Source organism: Callorhinus ursinus, unplaced genomic scaffold (assembly GCF_003265705.2).
Source record: "Callorhinus ursinus isolate GAN/ISIS: 27379988/994484 unplaced genomic scaffold, GSC_fseal_2.0 scaffold4, whole genome shotgun sequence".
NCBI lineage: Eukaryota > Metazoa > Chordata > Mammalia > Carnivora > Otariidae > Callorhinus > Callorhinus ursinus.
This window is the reverse complement of record NW_027397066.1, coordinates 113,081,724-113,091,811: the sequence shown is the minus strand read 5'-3', so window position 1 is coordinate 113,091,811 and position 10,088 is coordinate 113,081,724. Positions and strand designations below refer to the sequence as shown.

Here is a 10,088-nt window from a genome sequence, read left to right as displayed (position 1 = left end):
AAAATTTCTGAAGAAATTTTAAAAAAAATTTTCAGTTTAATTTGAAAACCAGAAGCCTTATCTGTTTTAGGATAAATACAGTTTACTAGCATAAATTTGACCCTTCATTTGAAGAAATGTATTTAAATTTTTAACTAAGAATCACTTGCTCTCCACTCCTTTAACTTGATCAATCATCAGTGAAATGAAAATTGAAACCGTAGTGTGAAACCATTTTACATGCGCCAGATTGGAAAATATTAAAAATTAAGTAAAAGCAAAGATGGGAGTATTGTGGGATATGGAATTTCTCATCCACTGTTAGTGGGAGCAACCATTTTGGAAGATATTTTGGCATTGTAGAAACAAACTAAAATGGAGTCTTGTCAGGGACAAAATGGATACAGTTGATGCAGGCACATAAAGGAAACTGAACCTAACCTTACAGAAATTTACACCTGCTCTCGAAAATCAGCAGAGGATACCAGCCAATTCCCAAATGCCAAGTCTGTTTACACCATCTCTGTATTTCCTTATTCCCTTGACTCAGCTACTCTGATCCAAATAAATAAAAAGACCACTAGGCAACCTTTCAGCTGAAGAAAACAAATTAACTTTCACATTTTCCCCAAAAAAATCCCTTAGCCTTTGAGTAATCCAGAACTCATTGCTCCAATAGCCTTGATTTTCCCAGCTTGCAAATTGAAACCCTTGCCATAAACTCATCTTTCTCCTTTGTTTTATTCAGTGTGCAGAGTCTAGTTTTTGATATCATTCATCAGTGCAGTTGAATGTAACTTAACCATAACTATCCTCTTAGGAAGAGAACCTAAAGAATCTCTTGATAGACCTTCAAAGATAAAGAGGGACTTTCAAAGGTAAGGCTTTTTTTTTTTTTTTTTTAATTGGGCTGTGGTTATGGAGTTTTTTTTTTTTTGATTTTCCTTTAAATTGGTCAGATAATTTTCTTTTTTTTATTTAAAGATTTTTATTTATTTATTTGACAGAGATAGACACAGTGAAAGCAAGAATGCAAGCAGGGGGAGTAGGAGAGGGAGAAGCAGGCTTCCCGCTGAGCAGGGAGCCCGATGCGGGGCTCGATCCCAGGACCCTGGGATCATGTCCTGAGCCAAAGGCAGACGCTTAACGACTGAGCCACTCAGGCACCCCTGTCAGATAATTTTCATATGATTTAATATATGTATAATACACTTAACAATGTGAGGGATTTTATTTTCCTTTCCTTTCCTCTTCCCTTTTATGTCAAGTTAGAAAGCTGGTTTACTAAAATTCCTCCAGTGAGAATAAACGTAATTGGCCACTTGATATTCTCTCAGCTACGTAGTATCCTTAATGAGAAGGCGAGTCAAGCAAGACAGTGTGCACCTGCATTTAAAGTTATGAAAGATAATCGTTTTTATTTATAAAATACTGTATGCTTAAGATGTTGAGTGCTACTTAGTATTTATGCAAGCATATGTACTTGCAATAGGTTATATTGCAACATTAGTGTTATTTGAAATTTTATTAGCATACTAAAAGAGAACTCTGCATGGAGAAGTTTGCCTATTTGCAAATCCTGTATTTTATCTCTATTATGCCCACCAGAACCTTCCTTCATGGTTGTCTAGAGGTTAAAATGAAATGGCACAGCCCTTGACATGAATACTCGTATTTTGAATTTTTTCAGCTAGTTTAATGTGTATAAAGTGGTTTCTTTCTCTGGTTCCATACAAATAGCCAAAGCAATTTTGAAAAAGAAAAACAAAACTGGTGGCATCATAATTCTGGATTTCAAGATATATTACAAAGCTGTAATCATCAAGACAGCATGGTACTGGCACAAAAGCAGAAACATAGATCAATGGAACAAAATAGAGAATGCAGAAATGGATCCACAACTATATGATCAACTAATCTTTGACAAAGTGGGAAAGAATATGCAATAAAAAAGACAGTCTTTTCAACAAATGATGTTCGGAAAGACTGGACAGCAACATGCAGAAGAATGAAACTGGACCACTTTCTTACACGATACCCCCCCCCAAAATTCAAAATGGATGAAAGACCTAAATGTGAGACAGGAAACCATCAAAATCCTAGAGGAGAACACAGGCAGCAACCTCTTTGACTTCGGCCATAGCAATTTCTTACTAGACATATAGCCACAGGCAAGGGAAACAAAAGCAAAACTGAACTCTTGGAACTTAATCAAAATAAAAATCTTCTGAACAGTGAAGGAAAAAAATCAACAAAACTTAAAGGTATCCTATGGAATGGGAGAAGATATTGGCAAGCACATACTGATAAAGGGTTAGTATCCAAAATCTACAAAGATCTTATCGAATTCAACACCCAAAAAACAGCCCAGTTAGAAAATGGGCAGAAGACATGAATAGACACTTTTCCAAAGAAGACATCCAGATAGATAACAGACACATGAGAAGATGCTCAATATCACTCATCATCAGGGAAATACAAATCAAAACTACAATGAGTTACCACCTCACAGCTGTCAGAATGGCTAAAATTAACAACACAAGAAAAAAGAGGTGTTGGAGAGGATGTGGAGAAAGAGGAACCCTCTTACCCTGTTGGTGGGGATGCAAACTGGTGCAGCTACTCTGTAGAACAGTTTGGAGGTTCCTCAAATTTAAAAATAGGACTATCCTATGACCTAGCGATTGCACTACTAGGTATTTACCCAAAGGACACAAAAATACAAATTCAAAGGGATACATGCGCCCTGATGTTTATAGCAGCATTATCAACAATAGCCAAACTATGGTGAGAGCCCAAATATCCATCGACTAATGAATGGATAAAGAAGAGGTGGCATATATATATATATATATATATATATATATACACACACACACACACATATATATGAATATTACTTAGCCATCAAAAAAATTAAATCTTGTCATTTGCAATGACATGGATCAAACTAGAGCATATTATGTTAAGTGAAAGAAGTCAGCCAGAGAAAGACAAATACCATATGATCTCATTCATATGTAGAATTTAAGAAAGAAAACAGGTAAACATATGGGAAGGAGGAAAAGAAAAAAAAAAAAAAGAAGAAGGCGAGAGGGAAAAAAGCCATAAGAGACTCTTTAATGTAGAGAACAAACTGAGGGTTGATGAAGGGAGGTGGTTGGGGGATGGGCTAGATTGGTGATGGGTATTAAGGAGGACATTTGTTATGATGAGCAGTGGATGTTTTATGTAAGTGCTGAATCACTGAATTCTACTCCAGAAACCCATCCTGCACTGTATGCTAACTACCTAAAATTTAAATCAATCAATCAATAAAAAGTATTTTCCTTCTCTATAAGGAAACAGACTCAAAGATGTCTCATTCAGGTGTTCTTATCTCTACCTTCTTTCAGATTTATGTATTGCAAATTCCATGTACAACCCACATAAGTCTATCTCAGTGGCAAAAATAATGGGGAGTGACATCCTTCTTCCATATAGATGAGTAACCCCAATTGGTTATATAATCCCTACGTATCACCTGGACAGGTTGTGCTCTAACATCCATATCCACACTGCGGTGATGGCCCATGTTCCTAAGGAAACTGGACTTTGCTGGCTCTCCTAATATCTGATGATCTTTGATTGGAGAGAGGGTGGTTTCCCTGGAATATTGTTCTCCTATTTCAAAGATACCTATCTGGCATGAGAGAGATCTTCCTCTTACCCTCACTGGATACTATATATCTGGCAACTGACAACAAATTCCTCAGTATTTAGTTTTTTGATCATTAATCTGTTACTTTTTTTTTAAAGATTTTATTTATTTGATAGAGAGATACACAGTGAGAGAGGGAGCACAAGCAGGGGGAGTGGGAGAGGAAGAAGCAGGCTTCCCGCTGAGCAGAGAGCCAGATGCGGGGCTCGATCCCAGGACCCCGGGATCATGACCTGAGCCGAAGGCAGATGCTTAAGGACTGAGCCACCCAGGTGCCCCTAATTTGTTACTTTTTTCAATATTTATTGGCTTTTTGTGTGTGTGACTTCCTGTGTGTATTCTTTCCTTATGTTTTTTTCTTCCTTTCTTTCTTTTCCTTTTTCCTTTTTACTTTAACTCTTTATGTAGTTTTCTGTTGGATTAGATTCACTGCTTTCACACTGTTTTGGGATAATATATGATAACTATATGATATATATAATTACTATATACTATAAGGACCTGGGTCATTGGATTATGGAGGCTGAGATGTTCAAGATCTGCAGTTGGCAAACTGGAATCCCAGGAGAGCTAATGGTATAGCTGCAGTGCAAGTCTGAGTTTGAAAGCAGAAGACAAATGTTTCAGCTAGAAGAGAATCAGGCAGAGAGAAATAATTCTTTCTTATACTTTTATTCCTTTCAGACCTTCAACGGATTGGATGAGGCCCACCCACAATGGGGAGAACAATCTGCTTTATGTATTCAAATTACTTATCCAGATGGTAATTACTTATTCAAATGGTAATTATTCAAATGTTAATTCAAGTTATTTAATCAAATATTATTCTCATCCAGACACACCCCAAAATAATGTTTAACCAAATATCTGGGTTCCCCATGACCCAGTCAAGTTGACACATACAATTACCATCACAGCTATAGCAACATTTGACTCATAAGCTGAAATACTTTTCTTGTTTTCTTTTTTAGCTTTTAACTTTAGTTACATTGCCTTTTACCCAAAAATATTCTAATTTTTTTATCTAATAAAATATTTCAATAATTACTTTATGACTTCTTTGCTTCCTTCACTTAATAATTTCATAAATTTTAACTTTGACTTTGGATTAGGTCTGCATATTCTCTCAGTCCAGTTACATACTGATAAACTAGAGAATTATAATTTGGAATTCATCAAACTATATGCACTTTTTTCTCATTCCTCAATCCCTTTATTTTCTTTTCATTTTTCTTCCTATTGGCCTGTTAATGTGAACATAGATAATGTTCAACTCTTTGAGCAATACTTAAAGCTAACCTGGGATTTAGCTAAATAAATTGGGTATTCAAAAACTGGAGGACTTTACTCTTACAAATAAAATTAAAATATATGCTTTTATCACATTTGTTACTAAAAAATTGTGTTGAATGAGTGCTTCCTAACTGGTGATTTATGAAGACCCCTTGGCTCATAATGATTTGAAAATATGCCACAGGCCAATTACTGTACATATTCTCATGACACTCACCAAGCTACAGTAAACACAGGTTACTGTGATTTCTTTCCAGTAAATGAAGTCCTGATAAATTCTAGTAACATTTCCTTCTCCAAATAGCCTCCATTATTATATGCATAAAGTATGAACATTGAAATCAGATTTATTTTGCTGTCTGACATTTTTATTAAGTTCAGAATAAAAGCTACAGTCAAACTAGACACATAAACATTCCAATATTTTAATCTTTATTTGGGTCTGCAAAACAGTGGTTTTGTTGTATATAAAATATGTGGCAAAAATCCCTAGCCCTTTGAGCACTGACATCCAAAGTAAATCAGCATTCTCATTAGTTTTCCTGGTTAACATACCCAGCCCTTTTTTCTCTATTGTTCAGCCCAATTCCTTACCCTGTTAGCTCAAGGGAAGACAACTATAAAGAAAAAGGGGCACCTGGGTGGCTCAGTCGTTAAGTGTCTGCTTTCAGCTCAGGTCATGATCTCAGGGTCCTGGGATGGAGCCCCACATCAGGCTCCCTGCTCCGCGGGAAGCCTGCTTCTTCCTCTCCCACTCCCCCTGCTTGTGTTCCCTCTCTCACTGTGTCTCTCTCTGTCAAATAAATAAATAAAATCTTAAAAAAAGAAACTATAAAGAAAAAAAAGTAGGCTTTGTGCATTAATTGGCTATGGTGTACATTTTACTATATTACTGAAAAGGAACTATGGATGTAGTTACGAATTTATTTTCCTGAAGCACAGCTGTTTTTATTTTTCCCTTTGTGATCTTTCCCTAAAGTTCCACTCCATTAAGGGACAATGAGTTAAGAGACAATTCAGCTCTAGAACTTGTATATTAAGGGGCCTACATACGCTTCTAATTTTATTTCTCACTAAAGAGTCTTACAAACTCTAAGCAAAAATACTCTAAGCAAAAATACCCAAATGCATAATTCTATTCATTGCTATTTTGTCTTTGATCTTTGGACTATTACAAATAATGTGGCAATGAACATTCATATATAAGTTTTTGGGCATACAAATGTTTTTATCTTGAATATATACCTAGAAGTAGAATTACTTGCTGATATGGTAAATCTCTGTTTAATATTTTAAGAAACAGTCATATACCCATCATTACAGTATCATACAGAGTAGTTTCACTGCCCTAGAGATTCTCTGTGTTCCACCTATCCATCTCTTCCCACTCCCCCAGCCCCACCCCTGGAAATCACTGATCCAGTAAAATATAAACATTTTCATGAATATAACTACATTTTCTCTCCCTTTCTTTGTGTTGAATTTATATACTACATCTGTGTATGTTCAAAGATTGTTATAATATTTTATATAATCCTATGCCTTTTGGGGTGCCTGGGTGGTTCAGTCGGTTAAGCATATATGGTGGACTTCTGAAATGTCTGTGTAAGGAGCTTGAAATACCCACTCTAGAGTAAAGCAGCAATAACAGTGGACAAAATAGTAAAAAATAAGCATTTAACATTTCTGGAAGTTGATTAGAGATTAGAGAGGATACAAGTTGAAAATAATCTATTCAGGGCGCCTGGGTGGCTCAGATGGTTAAGCGACTGCCTTCGGCTCAGGTCATGATCCTGGAGTCCCAGGATTGAGCCCCACATCGAGCCCCACATCAGGCTCCCTGCTCAGCAGGAAGTCTGCTTCTCCCTCTGACCCTCTTCCCTCTCATGCTCTGTATCTCTCATTCTCTCTATCTCAACTAAATAAATAAAATCTTTAAAAAAATAATCTATTCAAAAAATGTACTAATTCTCAATAAAAACAAATGGAGTCTGTGACAATTAAGCCAGGGGCTGCTCCTTTCTACCTACCAGTATCTAAGTTGGGGATATTATGTTCTGTGTGGTGCTCCCAGTTGCCTTCCTCATGTTGTAACTGACTGAATTGTGCAGTAAATTGATTTCAGACAAGTAAGGAAGGCCATGAAAAATGGCAGTTCCCTTTCTACTCCCTCCTGCACCCAGTTGTAGCTCCAGTACACAGAGATTCTCTTCTGGGTGGCTATGAGGATAGGAATTTCACATCATCCTCACTCCAAACACTATGTTGGGAAACTTCTATTCATGGATTTACCTGAGGTGTTTCACTTCATGTAAAGCAGAGCATGGAAAAATCCATTTCTAAAGATGATTTGTAGAAATCACAGTGGAAAACAGTTAGAGGGGACTAATATCACTGTGATGCAAGGAGAAATAATGGCAGACTGGTCAGAAATTTAACAGGGAGTACTAGGAATAAATATAGTCATAGAAGGTTCTCCTAATGTCAAACTCCATCCCTTCTGGTCCAGAAATCTGTACACCTATGCAAGGTTGTGTCTATTCAAGAGACACCAGAGAGAAGTGGGAGCAATTCTCACTAGCTGAATGTAAGGCAGACTTTAACTTCCCTCAAATTGGAATGATGCCCAATGTTACACACAGACCTTATTCAAAAGGTCAAAGCCTTATGTCTCAAGGTTTAAGCATAATTTCTGACCAAGCACTGGGTGACCACCAAGCTAGGCATATCTGGGACAATCCTAGGAAGCTGGGCCAAAATAGTCAACTTAGTAGACAAACACTTCAAAGTACTTGAAATATGTTCAAAAAACTAAAGGGACTTATTTTTTCTTTAAAAAAAATATGATGATGATGACACATCAAATAAAATACCTCAATAAAAGGATACAAATTATATAATTTAATCACATGGAAACTCTAGAGTTGACAAGTACAATAGCTAAAAGGAAAAAAAAATACTAGAAGATATCAGCAGACTTAATTGGCATAAGAAAGCATGAGAAGATTTGAAGATAGATCAGTAGAGAGTATCCAATCTGAGGAATAGAAAGAATAATGGAGAAAGAAAAATGGTGACTCAGAGACCTATGAAGTACCATTAAGTATATCAACATACAGGTAAAGGGAGTACCAGAAGGAAGAAAAGAGAAAAGACAGGGAAAAAAAAATAGTTTGCAGAAATAATGGCCAAAATCTCTCCAAATTTAATAAGATGAATTTTAAACACATTAATCTATTTATCTAAGAATCTCAACAAACTCTAAGTGGGGTAAAACATATTCCCATCTAGACACACAGAGTCAAGCAGTTGAAATATAATGACAAAAAGAAAATCTTCAAGGCAGCAAGTAGAAATTGATGTGTCACATACAAGTAAATCACATGAAGTATAAAAGCTGACTTCTCATCAAAAATGATGAAGGCCGGAAGGCAGTGTGATGACATTTTCAAAGTGCTGCCAGTAAAATAATCACTAAAAAAAGAAACAAAAACAAAAACAAAACAAAAAATCCTGTCAACCAAGAAGAATCTTATATCTGGGAAAATTATCCTTCAAAAAATAAAGGTGAATTAAAGACACTCACTAGTAACAAAGACTAAGAGAATTCATTGCTATCAGAGAAGGCTTGTAAGAATATATATGTTTTAAAGTTATATAGGTTCCTGGGGCTCCTGGGTGGCTCAGTCAGTTAAGCCTCTGCCTTCGGTGCAGGTCATGATCCCAGGGTCAGGGTCTCTGCTCAGTGGAGAGCTGATTCTCCCCCTGTCTCTGCCCCTATCCCCAAATTACATGCTCTCTCTCTCTCAAATAAATAAATAAATCATTAACAAAAAGTCATATAGGTTGAAAAAAATTGGGAAAAGAAGTGATTCAAATCTACATGAAGAAATAAAGGGCATTGGTAAAAGTAATTGAGTAGGTAATTATGAAATACAATATAATTATATATTTTTCTCCATCCTTTTAATTGTCTTTTTAAAACTACATAAAGCGGGAGTGCCTGAGTGGCTCAGTCAGTTAAGCATCTGCCTTCGGCTCAGGTCATGATCCCAGGGTCCTGGGATTGAGCCCTGCATTGGACTCCCCACTCAGCAGGGATTCTGCTTCTCCCTCTGCCTCTCCCCCTGCTTGTTCTCTCTCTCTCTCTCAAATAAATAAATAAAATCTTAAAAAAAAAACCCTACATAAATCAATAATTATAGAATTATATCCCTGATGGGATGCCTGGGTGGCTCAGTCAGTTAAGCGTCTGTCTTTGGCTTGGGTCATGATCCTGGGGTCCTGGAATCTAGTCTCTCATCAGGCTCCTTGCTCAGCTGGGAGTCTGCTTCTCCCTCTGCTGCTCCCCCTGCTTGTGCTCTCTCTCTTTCTAACAAATAAATAAATAAAATCTTTAAAAAATTATATCCTTGGACTTCTAAAGATATATATACATACTAACAGGGCAAAGCAAGAATGGGGTAATTTGGAGTGAGGAAATGACACCAGGTTGTTACTTAAATCTAAAAGAAATTTATAATCCTGGAAATGATAAAATATGTAGGTTGATATACAAAACTCTATAAATATTGCCTTTCTTTTTGCTCTTAGCTTCTTTAAAAGACACAGGATTTTTTTTTAAAGATTTTATTTATTTGAGAGAGAGAGAGAGTTTGAGCAAGGGAAGGGGCAGAGGGAGAAGCAGACTCCCCATTCAGCAGGGAGCCCAATGCAGGGCTTGATCCCAAGACTCTGAGATTATAAGCATCAATGCAGAACAAATGGGCTATCTATAAAGCACTTGTTTGAAACTAAACTGTAGAAGACAATGGAGTAAATACAAAAATAGTTTTACTTTATAAGTTTTTGAACAGAGTCTTATACCCTTCAATTTATCATTAAAAACACACAGATCTTTTACATTTATGGACTTTTCAGTCCATATTTTATATAAAATATTTTATATAAAATAACACTTAAAGACATGCTCTAATAAGAAAAGAATTACAATAATAAATTCAAGCCTGTTCATATGCAAATGCTTAAATAAATAAGACAGAAAGGTAACATAGATTACTACTTAGAGATTTCATAAAATCATCATAAATTCTATCCAAGGTCTTATGAGATATCC

The 10,088-nt window shown here is 36.2% G+C and overlaps 1 long non-coding RNA gene across 4 annotated transcripts in view; it reads left to right on the top strand.

The window, feature by feature from the left end:
• Positions 1 to 734: 734 nt before the first annotated feature.
• The window catches only part of LOC141372504 (uncharacterized), a 32,356-nt gene continuing 23,002 nt past the window's right edge, over positions 735 to 10,088 (top strand). Inside the window, exons 1-3 of one of the 4 annotated variants that reach the window (XR_012377770.1) lie at positions 735 to 857; positions 3,778 to 3,951; positions 4,364 to 4,442. This is a non-coding gene — a long non-coding RNA (uncharacterized lncRNA). Of the gene's footprint in view, positions 858 to 3,777; positions 3,952 to 4,363; positions 4,677 to 10,088 lie in introns of those variants that run through there. The other 3 variants (XR_012377769.1, XR_012377771.1, XR_012377768.1) reach the window with 3 other exon arrangements.